This window comes from Macaca nemestrina, chromosome 2, assembly GCF_043159975.1.
Source record: "Macaca nemestrina isolate mMacNem1 chromosome 2, mMacNem.hap1, whole genome shotgun sequence".
In the NCBI taxonomy this organism is placed as follows: domain Eukaryota; kingdom Metazoa; phylum Chordata; class Mammalia; order Primates; family Cercopithecidae; genus Macaca; species Macaca nemestrina.
The window spans coordinates 142,004,230-142,027,373 of record NC_092126.1 but is presented as its reverse complement, the minus strand read 5'-3'; positions in this window follow the sequence as shown (position 1 = coordinate 142,027,373).

Here is a 23,144-nt window from a genome sequence, read left to right as displayed (position 1 = left end):
GATGCTGTTGACAGCTGTTGTGATACCTCAGTTGTTGCCTTCTTAGTTTAAAAGAATTTAAGCAAGAGACACACAGTGAAGGAGACACAGCATAGAGCAGTTTATTGCAAAAGAGAAAGAATGCTTTGAAAGTTAGGTGCAGAATAGACATTACACCCTGAGAGAGGATTCGGGACAGCTTGCTCCTAAGGATGAGACAGCAAAGATAGGCACTAGGGAGACCCCCTTTGTGGGAGTCTTACATGATAATTCACAAGTGGTTGGGAAGAGGTGTTACTGGTAAGCATGTTCTGGGTGATCCTCTGAGTGTACATGCGCAGTAGCTATACATTACTTGTTCACATGTTGCATGTCTCATTATCATCTTAAATCTCTACCCTGGCTGTGTTTTTTACTATTATAATGAGCAAAGGGTCAGTGTGAGAACTGGACAAATCAAAATGTGCGTACTCTCTACAGGGGAAGTTTCCTACCGAAGATAGCTTTGCTTGACCGAACTTGAGTACCGTGCGAATGCTGAAGCTTATTGTGCTGACTGTAGGGTTGCCACATCCCAAGAATATGGTCATCACTTTTTTGACTTCCTATCCTGCTTCAATACCTACATACATTTGCTATATACCGTTAAAAGAATGTTTGTGGTGTCCAGCTGCTTTGTGTGTATCAATCTTAAGCTGTGTGACCTTAGACAAGCTACTTAATCTTTCTAAGAATTAGAGATAAGATGAATAATCGCATATATCTCATGAACTTATTTTGAAGAATAAATTATATAACCACTGGAAAATGATAGATATAATAGCCTGCCCACAGTGAGCACTTAGTACACATTATCTATTGTTATTCACAGGACAATCTCATTTACGCAAAGTGCCTTAGCAATATAAAGGGGAATATAAAAGACAGTCAGGGAAAAAAATGGTCTCTGTATTACTTTCCTGCTTCTGCTGTAACAAATTATCACACATATGATGGCTTAAAACAACATGAATTTACTATCCTACTGTTCTATAGATCAGAAATTAGTTTCAATAGGCTAATATCAAGGTGTCGGCAGGCTTGCATTCTTTATGGAAGCTCTATGGGAAAATCCATTTCCTTGCCTTTTCAAGCTTCTAGAGTGACCCCTTTTTGAGCTTCAAAGCCAGCAATAAATGGATGATCAAGTTTTCTACTGTATCACCCTGATATTCTTCTTCTATCCCTCTGCCTTTCTCTTATAACAGCAGTCCCCAACCTTTTGGGAATGAGAGACCAGTTTCATGGAAAACAGCTTTTCCATGGAGTGGGGTTGAGGCAATGATTTCAGGATGATTGAAGCACATTACATTTATTGTGCACTTTATTTCTATTAGTATTACATTGTAATATATAATGAAATAATTATGTGACTCACTATTATGTAGAATCAGTGGGAGCCCTGAGCTTGTTTTCCTGCAACTAGATGATCCCAGCTGGGGATGATGGGAGACAGTGACAGATCAGGCATTAGATTCTTATGAGGAGCACGCAACCTAGATCCCTTACTTGACACAGTTTATAGTAGAGTTTACACTCCTATGAGAATCTAATGCCACTGCTGATCTGACAGGAGACGGAGCTCAGATGGTAATGTGAACAATGAGGAGTGGCCGTAAATACAGATGAAGCTTTACTAGCTCATGTGCCACTCACCTCCTGCTGTGCGGCCCAGTTCCTAACAGGCCACGGACCAGTACCTCTCTGTGACCCAGGGGTTGGAGACTCCTGTCTTATAAGGATTCTTGTAATTATATTGGTCTTACCCAGATAATGAGGACAAACCTCAACATTCTTAACTTAATCATATTTACAAAACCCACATATTCACAGGCCATGGGGATTCACAGGTCATTCCCTTTGTCATGCAAGTGCACATAGTCACAGGTTCTGGGGATTAGAATGTGGACATCTTTGTGGGAGAGAAATTATTCAGACTACCACAGTTTATGCCAAATATATGCCATAATAACCACATATTAAGGTTCATGGAGTCTGCTCATTAGAGAGTTCTAACTCAGAGCTTTTTGTCTTATTTTGAGGCTATTCTCATAAACTTGATACTTTATTTCTTTGTGGCCTAGTACCAATTAGAAATAGTCAATTATTTGGTGTTTCAGGATAACATAAATTTAAAAAATAAGAAGAAGAAATAGTCAATTGTGTGTGCCTGGGAAAGGCTGGGAAATTAGGAAATTAGGAAAGGCTGGGAAATTCTGCCCACGTCCCATTGTCCCTTCCTTGGTCACGTGCCTGCCCACTCCCCAACTCAAGGAAGAATAGAAAATATCAGCTGATGCTCAAGAAAAAAAAAAATAGTAAACTCCCCCAAACCAGTATCTGTCAATCTGTCACATTTTCTGTCTGTCATAATAATCCAGTTGAAAAGGAAAGCAGAGGAGAGGCTAAGAGAGTAGAAGTGACTGAAAGGGAATACAGAAGCAACTAAGAAAAGCTTTCACATTATAGTTTGCTAAAGGTCCATGAGGAAGAAAGCAAGGGTCTTTAGATGACCTTTGATGCATCTGGCATCAATGACTTAGTCTGGTTTGGTTTGCAGAGCCTTGGTCACTGGGCATACTGTTTCCTAAAAGAGCTCAGAACTACTGTACAATATCCCAGGCTAGATTAGGAGACCAGTGAATAGACCCATGTTCAATGCAAATAGAAGTATTCTTCTACTGAAAATAATGTAATATCCAGAAGATATCAAATTTATCTTTTCAAACAAGTAAAAGGAATATCCAGCAATACTTTTCCAATAAAGGAAAATATTTTCCCTTTTTGCTTTCTATAGCTAATTAAAAGCAGAAAGACACTAGAGGACTGAAAATTGGCCCGAAAGCACAGGCTGAGTACAGTGATTGAAATGATCGAGATGAGTTTTCTAGTATATTTCTTTCCTTATCACAAAACCTCCCTATTACTTCTAGAAGCAATAACTTTTTTTCCATTCTTTTGTAATTTGTTTTAGATAGCATTTTGAGTATCAGGTCAACTTTTCTCTGAGTTTGAGGAATTGGGAAACAAAGTTTGAATGCAAAGTTGCCTCCAACTTACTTGGAGTGTTTTGGTAAAGTAAAACAATTGGAGAAGAAGGGAACAAACTGGGCACTCCTAAGGAAAATAAAAACATCAGGCAAGGTTATGAATTTTAAGCCTTGTGTAACCTTTGCAGCATGTCAGAACTTAGAGATCATCATCATCATCTTCCGCACTTTCAAAATGACCATGACAATATATACTAGCCCACAAGTCCAGTGCTAGGAGAAATGAAGGTACTTGACTGAAGTAGGTTTAAAAAATATTGTTCACCTAAGAGGCATCTAATATCCTAACTTCTGTGTTTTAAAATTTTTTTATTTGGCTTTCATGGGACTTTGAGATTAGAAGAGCCTGGACCTGTCAAAACCCAAGAATAAATCAGTACTGAATGAAATACTTGGTCATACAAATAAAAACATTTTCCAGCCCTAATTAGAGGATATACATTTCAATTAGAATGACCCCCTACTGCCAACATAAGTTGATTAGATGAGATTAATATTTGTAAAACTCCAGGTGAGCCACTCCTTGGAATCAAAAAATTGCTTTTCTGCAAAATGGATTGTGAAGTACAAATGATATATTAGATAAGAAAGTATAAAGTAGCCTAAAATACTACACAAATGCACACTGTAAATGTTTTCAATGAATTTGTTCATGCACAAAAGAGGTATCCTTACTATTGTCTAAAGGTGGGCAGGCCTATGCAAACCTATCCTGAAAGTCCAAGGAAGCTGAGAGGCCAAAGAAAGAGGCTGACAAATCCAGTTTCTCAAAAAGAATCATTGAATAGGGACTTACAAACAGAAGCCATGTCTGGGTCTTATGCAGTAGCAAGACAAGATGGTAGATCCCCACGCCATTAGCCCCAGACTTGGGGCTTATATACCATAGGGAAAGGGCATATGTGCTTCAGAAGGGATGCATAGAACAATTGCTTAAGGGTAGGATTTATGATATGTACACTCTCTTATACAAGGAACAACAGATAAACTAGAAATCTTGAAGATTTCCAGAACTGGAGTTAATCAGAAATCAACATGGCAGATTAGCATTCAAGATGAAGTTGCTATAGCCTCCACACTCCACCTCCATAATCTAGCTCTGACAACTTCACATGCCCTCCTCTTCCATGATGGCCCCTGAGGCTTTAGGGAGGATGATTTACATCGTATAGCTTTAGCAGCAGTGAGTTGGCATTGGAAAACAGATTGGGCCCAGTGGGATTCCAAATGAGGAAGGTTCACAAGCTCTGTAGAATCATTTCTTGGTCTTCAGAATACTATGGCTTTGGTTTTCTCAGGAGAAGTAAAACAGTGAGAGATACATAACATTAATAGTTTGAATAGTAGAAATATAATGCACACGAGGATTACAATCAAAAGAGAATTGGTATGCCTGAATGAGAGCAACAAAAAAGAACCTGGTCCATTAGGGACCCAACTAAAAGCATCATCAAGAAAATTAAAACCCAGTAGTTCTTTAGAGACTTCTTATAGCCAGGAAATTATCCAGGATTTAAAAACTCAAAAACAATGGCTAGGGCTAGAATCTAATAATTAATGGGTCTACTATAGTTTTCTTCCAAAACGTATTTTTTTCTCTTTAGTTTCCCCATTTCTCCTAAGGATAAATTATAGTAGAACTAATTTATTTGGAAAATAAATTTTAGTCTTATTTTACTTGGCCTGGTTATTTGCATAAAGTGCACAAGAATAGTGATTAGCCATATAGGCTTCCTTTAAGTTGACTTTGCTGGAACTTTCATAAGGAATTGCAGATTAAACTTTTTAAAAGCCTTAAGACTAGGAAGCCAAGCTAAAGATTCACCATTTGACTGTGCTTGCAATACCTGCATGAACTGGGTGAGTTCCTGTCTTCTTGAGTTCCCCAAATATCTTGATGTTCTTGGGCCTATCAAAAAATGGCATTCATTACTTGCCACAGTTCAGGAACCTTGCAAGGGAAACATATAGACAAGGTACTAGGCCAGTCTTTCCAAAAGGCTTTTTATTGGCTCTGTAGCATCAACATTAATTCCTCAAAGCAGTCTGGTCCTATATGAAAATATGGCATTCCAGTCAAAGCCTTGGTAAAATAACCAGTGTCTCCAATTGTGTCCTATTACAAAAAAAGAACCTGATTCTTATTAAACTTACATAAATAATTATATTGCCATAAAATAAGAATACTTATAAATAGTTTCCAAGATCTGGAGAAATAAGGTAGAGAGAAAAGCAAATTTTGCTCACAAAAGTATGCTTTACCCAATCTATGTTAAGCTATTAATTGCTCAAAAGAAAAAGGTTTTCTTGACTCTTCTTCAATCAGAGTAGCAGCCTTGCAAACAAGATGTTGTCTGTTCACATTGGAACTGCCATCAGCAAACAAAGCAGCTCTTTGTCAGTCAGGTGAGAGCTATTTATTGGGCACTGTAGAATCCAGCATCTCCGTAGAATCCAGCATCTCCTCACATAGTCTACAGTCAGTCATAGGGAAAAGGAGGCTCTCTGCTCGTATTTCCTCCTTGTGCTGCCCATGTAGCATGATCCTACATAAACTATTTATATTTTATTATGGAATTCTTTGGGGTACTTGTATTAGTCAGGGTTCTCTTAGAGGTACAGAACTAATAGGAAAATATATATATATATCTGAGTCCCAAAAGTGAAGAACTTTGAGTTTCATGTTCGAGGGCAGGAAGCATCCAGCATGGGAGAAAGATGTAGGCTGGGAGGCCAGGCCATCTTTCCTTTTCATGTTTTTCTGCCTGCTTTATATTTGCTGGCAGCTGATAAGATGGTGCCCACCCAATTAAGGGCGGGTCTGCCTTTCCCAGCCCACTGACTCAAATGTTAATCTCCTTTGGCAGCACCCTCACAGACACACCCAGATTAATACTTTGTATCCTTCAATCTAGTCAAGTTGACACTCAGTATTAACTATCACAGCACTGCTATCGCCATCAGAGTATTTCTCTGACATCACTCTAGACTGCATGGGTATTTCAGGTGCCAAGCTCATGTTATGTCCTCTAGTCATAGGGGTGGCTTCAGTTAATGTCCCATAGCGAGGTAGTAAATGCCCCTCAACTGGAAATTCTCTAGTCCAAAGTCCTATTGGTTGTCATGAGGAGGTGGCTCACAGGCTTTTGCCATAAACCCCAATGAATGATCCATGAAGGTCTATCAAGTAGAGAACTTGTCCCTACCAGCACTCCAGCATCTATTCTACACTCTGAGGACTCAGGCAGTCTTACTGGTTCCCATTTAGCGTGTTCAAGTAACATTTCTCAAATGGCACGTTTACATGCCTTCAGTTCTGCAATACTAGGTAAGGGAAACATTTCCCAGTCAGACACAATGCCTATTCCCATAAAACATTTAGGTGAAAAGACACAACTACTTTACATAAAGCTTAAACATTTTAACTTTTATAATCCTATCAGTCTTTGCATTCTTATGTGCTAGTCCCAGAAATTTTTCTCTCTACCTCCAGACCATTTTACCCTCTACGGTGAAAAAAGCTGTGGGTTCCCAGCAGAAGGTTGAACCCAGGCCCCTTTTATCAATCTTTATCTTGATTGACCTGCCTCAGCATTGCCCTAGGCATTTGTGACTCAGCTTTCTCATTGTAACTCTGCCCTCTGAATTTTTTAATTTCTCTAATCTGGAGTAAATACAGAAAACTGATTTGGGGCTCTTTAACAATGGGGGACCAGCAGCGGCTCCCTTTGGCCCACTCAGCCTTCAATAGTACTGTATTAAGACCTTTGTTTTAACACCATCAGCTTCCATTTTATTCATTTCATGTCTTAATAACCATCTAAAGATTTCCACCCTGCTGAGACTAGTCCCATGACTCTCCCTTTCTTTTTGTGTCTTAGTTTCACCCCACCTGTGTTTTTAAATTTACCCACTTTTTTTTTTTTTTTTTTTTTTTTTTTTTTGAGCATGCTGATAGGAGCTTTTTGTTCCTTTTCTTTTCTTTTCTTTCAGACAGGGCAAAACTATGCTGCCCAGGCTGGTCTTGAACTTCTGGACTCAAGTGATCCTCCCGCTTCAGCCTCCCAAAGTGCTGGGATTACAGGCATGACCCACTGTGCCTGCCCTAATTTATCTTATTCTTAAATAACTGTTTAAAATGTTTTACCTTCCTAGGATGAGTTATTTGATTATCCCTCTGCCTTTCCCCATTTAAGATTCAGAGGGGAAAGCTGAGACAGCAAATTCAATAAGACTCCTTGAACTGTTGTTTGATTCTGTAAGCATTTATCATGACTTGGCTAATGGGCATATTCAGCAAGTGAATATCTCTGTTATCATAAAGCCAGTCCCCCATGGTTTGCATACAAAGCATATCAGCCACCTCTAACACTAGCTCTCTCCTGTGACTGTCAGCCATTACACATACCAAGGTCAAGTTCTCTCACAATACAAAGTAATCTTTGGTACTCCCAAAGCCAAAGAGATCAGTAACATCACACAAAAGGCAGCAGGGTTTAGACATGAGAGGAATCTGTCTGCTTATAACACTTAGGGTTCCATGAGAAAAAAACAGAGTTTTCCCCAAAAAAGAGGAGTCTGGCACTGTTTCTGTTTTCCCCAAGTCATCCTAGGGTGTCAGAAATTCCTTTTAAGTCCCTCATGTGGCATTGATGTTACTGGGAAGGGGCCCTGATGCAGACTTCAAGAAAGGGTCTTGGATCTCGCACAAGGAAGAATGCAGGGCAAGTCCATAAAGTGAAAGCAAGTTTATTAAGAAAGTAAAGAAATAAAGAATGGCTTCTTCATAGGCAGAGCAGCCCCAAGGGCTGCTGGTTGGCTATTTTTATGGTTATTTCTTGATTTTATGCTAAACAAGGGCTGGATTATTCATGAGTTTTCCAGGAAAGGGGTGGGCAATTCCTGGAACTGAGCATTAATCCCCTTTTTATACCATACAGGGTAACTTCCTGACGTTGCCATGGCATTTATAAACTGTCATGGTGTTGGTGATAAGGCTTCTTGAACTGTTGTTTGATTCTGTAAGCATTTATCATGACTTGGATAATGGGCATATTTAGTGGGTGAATATCTCTGTTATCATAAAGCCATCATTTTAGCATCCTAATGCATTATAACTAACGTATAAAGACCTATGGGTACGACTAGAGGTCACTTTCATTGCCATCTTGGTTTTGGTGGGATTTGGCCGCCTCGTTTACCACATGCTGTTTTATCAGCAAGGTCTTTGCGACCTATATCTTGCGCTGACCTCCTAGCTCATCCTGTGATTTAGAATGCCTAACCTTATGGGAATGCAGCCTAGTGGGTCTCAGCCTTATTTCACCCAGCCCCCATTCATAATGGAGTCACTCTGGTATGAACGCCTCTGACATTGAGAGTGGCAAGAGAAAGGATAGACAAGGAAAAAGAGAAACAAAAATAATTCAATTGACTGAGAAGTTTTACAGAGAGAGCAGAGGCCTTAGAACAAAACATATCTATACATATATAGCCCAAATATTATTTTTAACTAAGTTGACTTTTGACTCTGAACTCTTTAACAAACATTTTTTCTAATTGTAATTCCTACTGAAGTCATTTTACTTTGCTTTTGCTGCTGGCTGGGCTCCGGTCAACAAATGGACAGCCTAGAGAAGCAGCCATCTTACTGTAGCAGCAGTTCACCGCCCTTCCTTACCACCCTGTGATAGACAGCTCTCCAGTAACCAATCACTCTAAACACGCTGGCATTTTCAGCATGTCTCTGTACTTGTGCACAGTCTTCTAAAACGTGAGCCCCAGCACTTTGGGAGGCCAAGACGGGTGGATCACGAGGTCAGGAGATCAGAACCATCCTGGCTAACATAGTAAAACCCTGTCTCTACTAAAAATACAAAAAATTAGCCAGGCGTGGTGGCAGGGGCCTGTAGTCCCAGCTACTCGGGAGGCTGAGGCAGGAGAATGGAGTGAACCTGGGAGGTGGAGCTTGCAGTGAGCTGAGATCACGCCACTGCACTCCAGCCTGGGCAACTGAGTGAGACTCCATCTCAAAAAAGGAAAAGTGAGCCTCACCACTCCACATACAAAGGGCTGCCACCCTAGGATTTCCCCTGCAGATGCTTCACTCTGTTTGCCCACTTCTTAGCCTCTCAGCTCCTGGCTAACTTGCCACATGTTTTGTGGTGGACAAGTAACATGGTGTGAATTTAGATCCCCACCTAAATCTCATGTCAAATTATAAACCCCAGTGTTGGAAAAGGGGCCTGGTGGGAGGTGATTGGCTCATGGGGATGGACATCCCCTTGCTGTTCAAATTATAGACAGTGAATTCTTATAAGACCTCATTATTTAAAGGTGTCTGGCACCTTCCCCTTCGCTCTCTTCCTCCTGCTCTGGCCATGTAAGACCTGTCAGCTTCCCCTTCGCCTTCCACTATGATTGTTTCCTGAGCCCTTGCCAGAAGTAGAAGCCTGTACAGCCTACACAACTGTGAGCCAGTTAAACCTCTTTTCTTTATAAATTACCCAGTTTCAGGTAGCTTGTGTGAGAACAGACCAACACAGCACCTTCCCCTAAAAGTCTGAGGAAGCCGAGAGGCCAAATAAAGACGCTGACAAATCCAGTTTCTCAAAAACATTTGATGGTGACTTAGATACAGAAACCATATCTGTGTCTCAGGCTACGGTGAGACAAGATGGTGGATCCTCATGCCATTACCCCCCAGACCTAGGGCTTATACACCACAGGGAAAGGTCATATGTGTTTCAGAAGGGATGCATAGGACAATTGCTTAAGGGCAGGATTTACGTTTCCTCTTATACAAGCAACAATTGATAAATGAAATCTTAGAGGCCTTCCCAGAACTAGAGTTAATCAAAAATCAACATGGCAGATTAGCATCCAAGATGGAGCTGCTTTAGTTTCCACAGCTATAGATCAGGTATAGCATGGACTTTGGAATCAGCCCTGGATTCAAATCCACTACTCAATGGACATGAAAACTTGAGCAAGTTATATAACTTCCCTGAGCCTTAATTTCCTGTTCTTTTATTGGGAATAATAGGAACCTCACAGAACTACCAGGAAGATTCAATAACAAGGGTCTGGCACAGCACCCAGCACATGGTAGTGCCTTCAGTAAATGTTCGTTTCATTCACTCGTTGCCTCAACACAAGGGTTGATGGCTATCATTGAGAAATGTGTGTGCCCTTGATGTAAGATGTTTGCATGCAATTCCCAAAAATCTGAACCCATAAATAGAAGTCACCATGTGATCCAGTCTTTGCCTAGCTGAAGCAGGACACCACAATATACCTCCAAATAATCAAAAGTTTTAGTGACCCAGCAGGGATTTTGCCAACTTTTGTTGGAGATGATGAACCCTATTAAATAGATTGTTTACCTACCTGACAAGTCTTTGTAGCTGAACTTCACAAACTTCTTGGTCTAAGAAATGAAATTAGAAATGTCAAGGGAAGAAATGGCCTGTGAATTTTCTACATGGTGATAATTTGAAATAATGCATCATTTTATAAAAACACAGAGTTCACTTTTATGAAAAATTGCTAACTAGCCTAGAGACTCAGTCTCAAAGAAAGCCAGACCTTGTTTTTGAAAATTGGCACTTAAAAATATATATATATTTTTGGACCAGACATAGTGGCTCATGCCTGTGATCCCAGCATTTTGGGAGGCCAAGGTGGGCAGATCACTTGAGGCCAGCAGTCCAAGATCAGCCTGGTCAACATGGCGAAATCCCATCTCTACTAAAAATACAAAAATTAGCCGGGTGTTGAAAGTGGCACACACCTGTAGTCCCAGCTACTCAGGAGGCTGACGCAGTAGAATCACTTGACCCCAGGAGGTGGAGGTTGCAGTAAGCCTAGATCATGCCACCGCACTCCAGCCTGGGTGACACTGCAAGACTCCGTCTCAAAAACAAAAAAACAAAACACACACACACACACAAACAATTTTTGTTTTCAAAAGCATTGTTGTGCCAACTACGTTCCAAGCATGCGAACTACTTTACATAAGTTATCTCATGTCATCCATACTGGACAGCTTTATGAAAAGGTACAGCCACTGTCAGAGGGACTAGGCTGCAAAGCAGGACTGTTCTGTTCTGGAGGCCATGCCAGCAATGACTATGTAGCAGAAACTACTCAACACACAAGATGTTAACAAACACTCTTTTTGATCAAAAAACCATGAGATAATTCTGATTATACTCTGACTTCAACATAATAACATGTGCATGGTGCCTAACTCTTCCCACCCAAACCAGACAAATTCTCAGATAAAGTAGGAAAGTATCTCCCAGAATGGAGGATTGCACCACTGGTTGTTTGAAAATGTTTTGGTACATGACATTAAATAACATTGACTAACATGTAACCTCTTGATGGGTTCTTCCTGCCTGCTGCACAAATACAGACCATGGCATTGCAGTAAGGAAAGTTTAATTGACACAAGGCCAGCCACACCACACAGGAGACTGTTATTACTCAAATCAATCTCATTGAAGGTTTGTAGGTTTCGGTTTTTTCAAAGGCAGTTTAGGGGAAGGGGTAGGGGTGGCTAAGCAGTGGGTGCTTGCTGCTGATTGATTGGGGGTGCAATCATAGAGGTGTGGAAAATGGTCCTCCTGAATGCTAAATTGCTTCTGGGTGTGGCCACAGGAGCAATGGGTGGGTCCAGTTGGAGCCATCATTATAGGTGTCAGACATGTAAAAACCTGAAAAGATATCTCAAAAGGCCAATCTAGAATAGTGATATTATCTGCAGGAGTAACTGGGAAAGTTGCATATCTTGTTACCAGTCTACACCTCAGCAGAATTTAGGCTCCTCTCCTCCCCCTGGCCTGGTGGTCTCTCACCTTCACAAAGGTGGGTGATTTTTGAGAAGGGCTAATTATTTAAAGTATAACCTAAACGTCTTCCAAAGTTAGCTCTGCTTAAGGCCAAAAAAAACTAAGGCAGCTTGAAAACTAAAGGCAGGAGGTGGGTTGGCTAGATCAGATCTCTCCCACTGCCATGATTTTCTCACTGTTACAATTTTTGCAAAAGCAGTTTCAACATAATGAGAAAATCACTCCCTTACATTTTTTATACCCCCATCCTTTGAATACCACAAGGAGAACCTGTCATCCTCATGTTAGCATGTCTTCAACACATTGAATACTTCTCAGTCTCTCCAGTTTGATAAATAGAGCACAGACCTTAGGCTATGATGAGATTTCTGCAGCCAATACTATGGAGTTAGAATTTAATACTTTTGCTGTCTGTATATGTATATTTTTGATTACCTTCTAGTTAATGCTGAGCTTCCATTTATGAGAGTAGATTAAATGTTTCCTTTTTAAATAAATTTATTTCCACCGATAAAGGGAAATAGCTTTAAGAAATATTAAATAATAGAGCAGGTAGTATATAAATTATCAAAGTTCTTAAAATTAGTACACAATGATGGGAAAACACATTAACAGGGTATTGGAATGACTAAAAATTTGGGAAGTTCTCAACTGAAATACATTAGAAGAGTCCTTCTAGAAGCCACTAAAAAACGGTGAATATTACTCTTAAGTAAAAGTCCCAGCCCCAGCAGTACTCAACAGGAGGAGCAATTTTATATACCTGGGAGACACTTGATGATGTCTGGAACACATTGATTGTCGCTTTCTGGTGTGGGGAGGCAGGATGGAGGTAGGAGTTGTGCTGCCTGCATTTAGTGGTAGAGGCCAGGGATGATGCTAAATATACCACAGTGTACAGGACAACCCCCACAAGAAAGAATTTTCCAGCCTATGATGCCAATGGTGGCAAGCTGGAGAAACCCTGCTGTCTCCTGACTGTAAGTGCTGGAAGTGATCCAGAGGCTGACACTCGTCTTCTCTGAAGGCCAAGTTCCTATCTGACAAAGTTCATACATCACATTATAATTGGCAATTCTTGTTGGGCAATTTGCCCTTTGGTTGCAATTCCTACTTGTTTTAGACAAATGATTAGATTGTAAAGTAGCTTCTATTTTAATTTATAATTCAGAGAGTATCCCCGCAGTGATTTGCAGTCCCGCCCCAGTCCTATTATTACCAGATGTGAGGGCCTTTTGCTAACCTTTTTAAATCATTTCATCTTTAAAAAGTGAACCTCATGTGGGTGGATCTGATCCAAAGATTTTGAGGGTTTTCATTTTAACTGTTTAAAACATTTCATTGCAGATTTTCTACAATTTTTTTTCTTTTAGTTTATTCTATGTTTTTATTTTTAATCTATATTTTACTTTAAAAGTTATTCCTAGGCCAGGCGTGGTGGCTCATGCCTATAATCCCAGCATTTTGGGAGGCCAAGTTGGGAGGACTTCTTGAGCCCGGTAGTTCAAGATCAGCCTGGGAACACAGTAAACCCAATTTCTCCAAAAAATGCAAAAATTAGTCAAACGTGGTGTATGCCTACAGTTCCAGCTATTCCGGAGGCTGAGGTGGGAGGATAGCTTGCACCTGGGAGGCAGATGTTCCAGTGAACCAAGATCACACCATTGCACTCCAGTGTGGGCAACAGAGCCAGACCTTGTCTCAAAAAAAAAAAAAAATATATATATATATACACACACACACACACACACACACACACACACACATATATATTTCTATAATGACATGCAATTTACCACATGCAATTAAACAGATGTGATGTCTGGATTCTGAGCCTCAATTCTTATTATTGGAGAATGCACAGGCAGTTTGGTCTGAAATTGTACAAATTTTGGTCCATACACAAAAACTAAATGTTCAGACTAACACGTGAGTTTATTTTCTTGACTTTTTCTCCCAAATATAAACTACAGAAAGAAAATAGTAGTTTATTGAATACATCTATCACTGAAAAAAGAAAATTAGAATTTTACTATAATAAGCTTATCCTGTGTGTGGTAAGTTTAACTTACTCAGTGGAGAAGAATCGCATAACACTCACTCAAACAGAGAAGAATCAGGTAATTAAAGAGTATTTGTTTGTTTTTTTTATCCTAGAATTATTTAAGTAAGAGAGGGAAAAGTCTTGGAAGCACAAAAATATTTACTAACAATTTACTGCTTACAAAATTAGCCCCTATCCACAAACAGAGACCACTGTCTATGTTAGGTAGCACCTTATTGATTATTTGTCAATTCTGTGCTGCAACAATGCAAAGCAATTGTAGACCGAATAAATCTTGCCCCCAAAATGCAGTATTTTGTAACACCGATGAAAGAGAGAGAAAGCTGCTCTAATTGAACACAAAGCCATTTGACACATAAGGATCTAGTAAAGTCAGATGGTTAACAATTAAAAGAAAAATAGACAAGAATGATTGCAAGATAAATGCTTCAGAGGAGGACGATTTAAGAACAAAAGATGAAAGAGAGGCTCTTGGGAAAATTGATGAAGCCTTCAAACACTTTCACGTAAGTGCCCCCTCTTGATTACCACACTGTGAAAATCAAACATGAAATAAAAGATATTGTGTCTTCTACCACTGAAATTAGTCAGAAAAAATATCATGCTTGTCCAGAATCAATCACTGCTTGATTCATGCTGTGTTCATTCTGACATCTTATGCATAGTTGCATTTATAATCTAAATGATGGTAACTTTGGAATCAAATTTTGTAATTTTCTTCTCATTTTTTGAGATAAAATTCCAATCAAACATTTCACAATTTGGCATACATTTTTGGTCCCCATTTTAATTGCGTTTCTTTTAAATGGTCTTTTTCCAGTGGAGCATCACTTCCTGTAATGGGCCAACTATCACTTCCGGGAATAGAAGCTCATAAAATGATAGAGTTGAATTTTCAGAAGCCATCATGTTTACCACTCTTTTCCAAACAAAGAAATTAAGACTGAATGAGATCATTACCTGTCCTAAGATTATAAACAAACTCTATAAATCATTTTAATGGAGTATAAATATCACAATTTGGCTTATAATAAATAAAATAATTTATAGACAACAAGGATGATTCTTTTGAAGACAGTGCTTCTAAATTTGAAATCATTTCCTTTTGTAAGAACCACTACTACTTTGCCATATTTTTGCCAGTCCCCTTCATGTTTTCAGTAAAAGGGTGAGAGACTAGGAGTTGTGAATTCTGTATCTACCACTTCCTCTGGAATTGTCATTCTCTGCTCATCCTACAAATCTGTTCCAGCTCAGTGTTTATTTTTATTTTCTCCTTCACTTACTGTAATCTGTGGTGGATCATTATGCAACTAATTCAAATTACCAACATATCATTCTAATAATCTTTTTAACTACACTAAAGTGAATATGGTTCTGATTTAGCAGACACTTACTGTCTGGTATAGGAAACCATGTAAATGTACCTGCTTTGCTCATGCTCCGAGGATGATGACAATATCATGTTCTAACTGTGCTTTTTTCTCCCCATTTCCACCCCACTCAGCATGCCTACATTTCCAGTTGCCCCAGACTTCTCAAAATGGTGATCCATGACTCAGAAATGGCCTATAACATGTTTTCTTCCCAAACCTATGTGATTTTTAAAAATTTGAATTAGTGGCCAGCTTCGAAAATTGGATTATTTACATAGAAATCCAGATTTCTGGCTTCTCTTGGAAAACAAAGAAGAGCAGATCTTGCAATAATTATTTGCCATCTGTATCAGTCAGCTAAGGCTTGGTAACAACCAAACCATTTTTGCCCAGCACCCACTTTGAAGTTTGCCTAAGTCCCATCAAGCTCTGTTGTTCCCTGAAAAGATAAAATGTTAATTGTTATTTTGTATTTGTGCTAGTTGCTAGTCTTTTTTCTTACAGTGTAATTAAGGTGAAATATTTCTTGTATTCATGTCCCTGGAGAAAGTAGAGAATCAAAAAGACAGGGAGGTCTGTGTGTTTCACAGAAAATGGGAGATAGCCCTCTTACACTCATTTGTTTCACCCAAGGATACTGTGAGTACTACAGTTGGCGGTATCTGATTCAGCCTATTGCTTCAATGACATTTAGTGTTTGTATTAGTCAGGGTTCTTCAGAAAAACAGAACCAATACAACAAATCTGTGTATATGTATATATGTGTGTGTATGTATACATATATATATACCTATATCTCCATCCATATCTATCTATATACATATGGAGAGGGGTAAGATTTATTATAAGTGATTGGCTCATACGATTATGGAGGCTAAGAAATCCCAAGAGCTGCTGTCTGCGAGCTGTAAGCTGAGGAAAGCCAGTGGTATAGTTCCAGTCCTGAGTCTGAAGACTTGAGAATTGGAGAGCTGATGGTATAAGTTCAAGTTCAATTTGAAGGCCTGAGAACCAGGAGTGTTGAGAGCAGGAAAAGATTGATATCCCTCTAACAGTAAGAGATTCAGAATGAGTCCTCCTTTCCTCCATGTATTTGTTCTATTTAGGCCCCCAACAGATTGGATGAGGCCTACCCACATTGGAGAGGGCTATCTACTGAGTCCACTGTTCAAATGCCAATCTCTTCTAGAAATGCCCTCACAGACACATCAAAAAATAATATCTGATCAGCTATCTGGGCATCTCATGACCCAGTCCGTCAACATGCAAAATTAACCATCCCAGTGATCTTGTAGTAGGGATGAAGAATATGAATCAATACATGAATTAATGCAGAAAAAAAAAAGGTAGATATGTTTCACATACCAAGGTGGTATGTCATCAGGGATATTCCACCAGTGTTGGGAAGTGCACACCACAAATCTTAAAACTAGAAGATTTTCCTACTGGACTACTGTGTATATAATTGTCAGATTGTTTATTTGTAGTCTCATGCCCTTTAAACCCAGAGAATTTGGGGACCTGCAAGAAACGAAAAGAAGGCAAGGCAAGGCAACACAGGTAACTCTCTTGTATTTGGAGCTTAAGAATCATCCTGGATATATTCACTTATTTTCAGCTTCCTTCCCTCCTCCTTTTATATGCTCATCATGAGGAGGCTTCATGCTATCTTAACCTAATTTAAGCTTAAATGGAAACATTTGCCTGTTTTATCATAATAAGAACAAACTAGTACCTTTTCCTCTTTCCAAGTAAAGAAATATTTAGAATGTGTGAAACTGTTGATAGCAAGTCCCAATTCCCTGAAGACAGACTGATCATTTACTTAGCATTCTGCCTTGGGGGCTACACTGAAGATCTCAGAGGTCAAGTCCCAAATCAAAGCTTGAGTGGAATATTTTAAAATACAGCCAGTAACCAAGAGAGTTAAAAGCTCTTTGGCATGTTTATGTCTGACCTTCATCTATTAACCTCAAGGAAAGGTAATGAAACTTGCATTCACGAGAGATGGTATTATCTACTTCAGGATAAATCTATTTAATGAATAAGTAATAAGCAAATTTTTAAAGAAAATGAAATTCCTGGGGACTCTTAGAAAATTTAACATCGCAATTTGGGAATGCGTTTACCATATAACTATGAAAATGATAATGAGCCCACAATTTCTGAGCAAGAAAATTTCTTCATTACTAAATAATGCACTAGAAAGAAAACAAACCACCACCACAGGAATCTGCAACGGCCAATATGGATTGAATATGGATTTTTAGAACCTTGTTTTAACTAGCTGTATTAAAACGCCCTTGTCACAGTATCGAACAGTAATCAAGACACTAGGGAGGAGATGTGAAATAGACAAGAAACAGCTCGGATAGAACTGTCCTCATCATCAGTGATGTGTAGGATGATGCAAGGGACAGGAGAAAGTTAACCTTGGTGAGGGAGTTTAATCTGTGTGTATTTGCCTATTTATACTCAGGTAAGACAAAGATTAAGCGAAAGCATGTATTCGTGCCTTGCTTCAACATTTTACGAACCCCACTCTACCCATAGCCATCACTTACTGAGGAAACTGGGAACTCCACAGGCATCCAAGACCCTTCACTATCTGGCTGTCACTTCTTGGCTGTAAACAGATTTCCTGCTATTCCCCTCAAGAGGTAGTAAAGCCTAGTGGTTAAGAATCTGTGTTTAAATTCTAATTCTACCACTAACTAGTTGTGGGATAAGGTTACACAATTTATTTTAGCCTCCATTTCTCTATCTGTAAAAGAGGATTACTCACCATAGGCTTAAACAAGGATTAAGTGAGATTGTCTATGTCACATGCCTAAGCACATGCCTGACATAGAGTAGGTATACCAGAAATGTTAGCTATTGTGAAGTTACATTCAGCTTCTCTCTATTCTCTGGTAGTTACCCAGCTTCAGGCTTTTGTGGGTTTTTAGCCCTTCCTGTTCAAAGGCTCTGCCCATCTCATCTCTTCAAGTCCAAATTCATCCTTCAAATGCCTCTCCAGATAGCTCCCTAACTCCCCACCTCCCCTGAAAATCACAGTTCACCTCTCCTGCCTCCTCTTCTGTTCCCTGGAAGACACACACTCAGCAACTGACCATCAGCTCCAGAAGGACAGGAAGCATGCTCCTGCCATCTTCATCATAACCACGGGGGCAACCCCAGCATCTAACAAGCATTAGGTGCTGGGTAAATACTAGGTGATGAGAGAGGCAGAGAGAAGGAAAGGTGAAATGAGGGAAGAGAAAGGGAGTCTGAGAAAGGAGAGGCAAATGCAGGGTGGTAACACAAATGCATGCAAAAGCAGCCACCCAGAGAAGGCCAGGAAAGGAAGGACCGAGTGTGAGAGAGTAGGAAGCGGATTAGAGGTGGCTATGATTTTCCCCTTCGTGGTTGCTGCTGCCAGCCTGTAAATGGCTCCTGCAGCTCTTCAGTGGGATCTCTGCTAGAATAAAGCAGCTCTGTGTAAACAATATCCCTGTGTGGTCATCAAAGAATGTGCAATAGGCTCTCTGTGTGAGGGAATATATAATAGACTCTCTGATGAGATCGCCACTTTGCCCCTTGCTATTTCTGAGTGCTGCTCTGATGAAATCTCAGAATATATTACAACTAGGACCACTGGAATTTTAGTGTTGATGGGGATGAAGGGGAGAAGGAGAAGCCTTTCTGAAGCTCACAGATTCTAAATGATGATGACCACCACCACCACCCGTGGCCTGCAGTCAGTCCCAGCCTCAGTCTGTGCAAATCATTCTCACTGTGATGCTTGTTCACAATTCTGGCTCTCTCCTCACCTATGCTCTGTAGTGCCTGCTGCCTGTTATCTCTAAAGGATAGATTTGGGGGATTTTTGTCTATTTTCAGCCATCCTGTTAGAATTCAGTAATCCTCTTTCAGGGGTGTCTCTACCTGATATTTTTCATTACTTACTGTCTGAACAAGCCACTGGAGAGGTCCTGATAAGAAAGGTCAAGCTGGGCATTGCTGGGGACAAGAGGTTGTCACATCTGGATGCTTCTCTATAGAACCCTGCTCTCCAGTGCTCAGGGTAAACTTACAGGTTACATGCACAGCTGCTTGTGATATGTGGCTTCAGGGATGCAGGAAGGACCGTTACTCCCAAATTCTCCCAGATTGGCCTCTGTTTTGTGAATGATCATGAATGGAGGTAAGGCACAGCCTACATATACCTTGCAATAATAAGTAGAGTTACATCTACTATGCCCCTAGTCTAGCATTATGCATTTTACAGACATTATGTGGTTTGAATTAATCCCTGTATCAATTGTATGCATTCATATATTCATTTTTACAACAAATATATACTAAGCATCTACCATGTTCCAAAAAAGGTGGATAAAGGAGTTTACAAAACCAAGTCCCCATTCTTATTCCTTTACAGAAACAAACAATAAATATACAACATGTCAGGGGTTACAAATGCTCTGACAAAAATAAGCAGAGCACAGTCATGGAATAGAGATGTGATTGGGATGGGAAGAAGTTATTTTATATAATGGGGTCAGGGAAGGTCTCTCTGATAAGGGCAGTCTTGAACAAAGATCACAAGGAAAAAAAGAAGTAAATGCTCTTGGGAAAGAGAGGTACAAGCATGGGGGCCAGAAGTGCAAAGGCTCTGAGGTGTGAGTGCATCACGTATTTCTCAGAAATATCATGAAGGCTAGTGTGGCAGGAGTGGAGTGAACAAGAGAAGTAGTAAGGGCAAGATTAGGAGTACATGGCATCCCAGTTGATACAGATACGCTTTGTTTCCCCACCCATATCTCATCTTGAGTTGTAATCCCCCATCTTGAAATGTAATCATATATTGTTAAGGGAGAGACCTGATGGGAGGTGACTGGATCATGGGGGTGGTTCCCCCCTGCCGTTCTTGTGATAGTGAGTGAGTTCTCATGAGATCTGATGGTTTATAAGGGGCTCTTCCCCCTTCACTTCCCACACATGCTATCTTCTGCCACCATGTGAGGAAGGTCCTTGCTTCCTCTTTGCTTTCTGCCATGATTGTAAGTTTCCTGAGGTCTCTCCAGTCATCCGGAACTGTAAGTCAATTAAACCTCCTTTGTTTATAAATTATCCATTCTTGGGTAGTATCTTTATAGCAGGGTGAGAATAGACTAATACACCAGTATTCTACCAGTCCTCTAGCTTTTCTCCTCTGCCACAAGACCAGGCAGATGTCTTATAGGGGTTGCTCCACTGGCCTGGCTCCCAGAATAAAAAGATAAATGCAGCTATGGCAGCAGCATAAAGCTGCTGATATGTAACATGAAAGAAAAGTACATGTTTATCATTTTGATCCCACCAAATTATTAAGATTGTTTGTTACTACAACAAAGCTGTGTGGTACTACAAAGAAGGATTCTGCCTGGCTGTCTTTATATTATATGCCCACCCTTGGAATGAGCACTGTTCCCAGGAGAGTAGGGCATTATGTTACCAAAGCCCTGGCTAGACTGTTGTAACAGCCCCCCCAGATCTCCATGGTTTAGAAGATTAAACTTTATTTCAAATCACACAAACACCAGTGCCTACAGTGCCTAACAGAAAAGGGTCTCCTCCATTAAGTGGATCTAGAGTCCCTTATTCTATGACACCTGGTCTAAGTATCTGGCCTGCAAGGTCCCAGGATGTGAGAAAAAAGTTGGAAGTATATAAAGGATGTTTTAAAGGACGTGTCTGGAAATTGCATATACCATTTCTATCCATATCCCACCAAATAACATGGCCCCACCTAACAGTGAGAGAAGCTAGAAAATAATGCAGTTATTCTATGCCCAGGAAGAGGGGAAAATTAAATTTGTTTATTCTAGGACACAATCCCCAAAATAAGCACTAATTTGATCAAGCCTAAGCCATGTACCCTCCTCTGTGGTCAAGATTTTGGCTTTATTACAAAAGGAGAATGAGAAAAATGAATAATCCTAAGAAATTATAACCCCTGTTTACTCTGCGAGGTGGAATTGCAGTGGATCACTAAAGGAGGCACAGTGGCCTAGGAATCAGGAGACTTGAGCTCTGGTCCTATATGTTATTCTCATACAGAGAGTAATTTACAATAGACCCCCTTGCTTCAGGAATCTATTTCTTTATGTGTAAAGTGTCAAAACCAACTTTAAAGGTTGTTATTTTGGGTAGACTAGAAGGCCCAGAAATAAACTGTCCATATATAGTCAACTTATTTTGACAAGGGTGCCAAGACCATTCAATGGGGGAAAGGACACTCTTTTCAAAAAAAGGCACTGGGAAGTATGGGTATCCATATGCAAAAGAATGAAATTGGACCCTTACATAATGTACAAAAATAACTGAAAACAGCTCAAAGACATGAATGTAAGAGCTAAAACTGTACAACTCTTAGACGAAAACATAAGGGAAAAGCTTCTTGTTACTGAATTTGGAAATTGTTTCTTGGATATGAAATACAAATATGAAATATAAAATATTTCATTTGTCAATTTTGACTTTTGTTGCCATTGCTTTTGGTGTTTTAGACATGAAGTCCTTGCCCATGCCTATGTCCTAAAGGGTATTGCCTAGGTTTTCTTCTAGGGTTTTGATGGTTTTAGGTCTAACATTTAAGTCTTTAATCCATCTTGAATTAATTTTTGTGTAACGTGTAAGGAAGGGATCCAGTTTCAGCTTTCTACATATGGCTAGCCAGTTTTCCCAGCACCATTTATTAAATAGGGAATCCTTTCCCCATTTCTTGTTTTTATCAGGTTTGTCAAACATCAGATGGTTGTAGATGTGTGGTATTATTTCTGAGGTCTCTGTTCTGTTCCACTGGTCGATATTTCTGTTTTGGTACCAGTACCATGCTGTTTGGGTTACTGTAGCCTTGTAGTATAGTTTGAAGTCAGGTAGCATGATGCCTCCAGCTTTGTTCTTTTGGCTTGGGATCATCTTGGTAAATGGGATCTAATTAAACTAAAGAGCTTCTGCACAGCAAAAGAAACTACCATCAAAGTGGACAGTCAACCTACAGAATGGGAGAAAATTTTTGCAATCTACTCATCTGACAAAGGGCTAATATCCAGAATCCACAAAGAACTCAAACAAATTTACAAGAAAAGAACAACCCAATCAAAAAGTGGGCAAAGGATATAAACAGACACTTCTCAAAAGAAGACATTTATACAGCCAACAGACACATGAAAAAATGCTCATCATCACTGGCCATCAGAGAAATGCAAATCAAGACCACAATGACATACCATCTCACACCAGTTAGAATGGTGATCATTAAAAAGTCAGGAAACAACAGGTGCTGGAGAGAATGTGGAGAAATAGGAATACTTTTACACTGCTGGTGGGACTGTAAACTAGTTCAACCATTGTGGAAAACAGTGTGGCAATTCCTGAAGGATCTAGAACTAGAAATACCATTTGACCCAGCCATCCCATTACTGGGTATATACCCAAAGGATTATAAATCATGCTGCTAAAAACACACATGCACATGTATGTTCTTTGTGGCACTATTCACGATAGTAAAGACTTGGAACCAACCCAAATGTCCATCAATGATAGACTGGATTAAGAAAATGTAGCACATATACACTATGGAATACTATGCAGCCATAAAAATGGATGAGTTCACGTCCTTTGTAGGGACATGGATGAACCTGGAAACCATCATTCTCAGCAAACTACCGCAAGGACAGAAAACCAAACACTGCATGTTCTCACTCATAGGTGGGAACTGAACAATGAGAACACTTGGACACAGGAAGGGGAACAT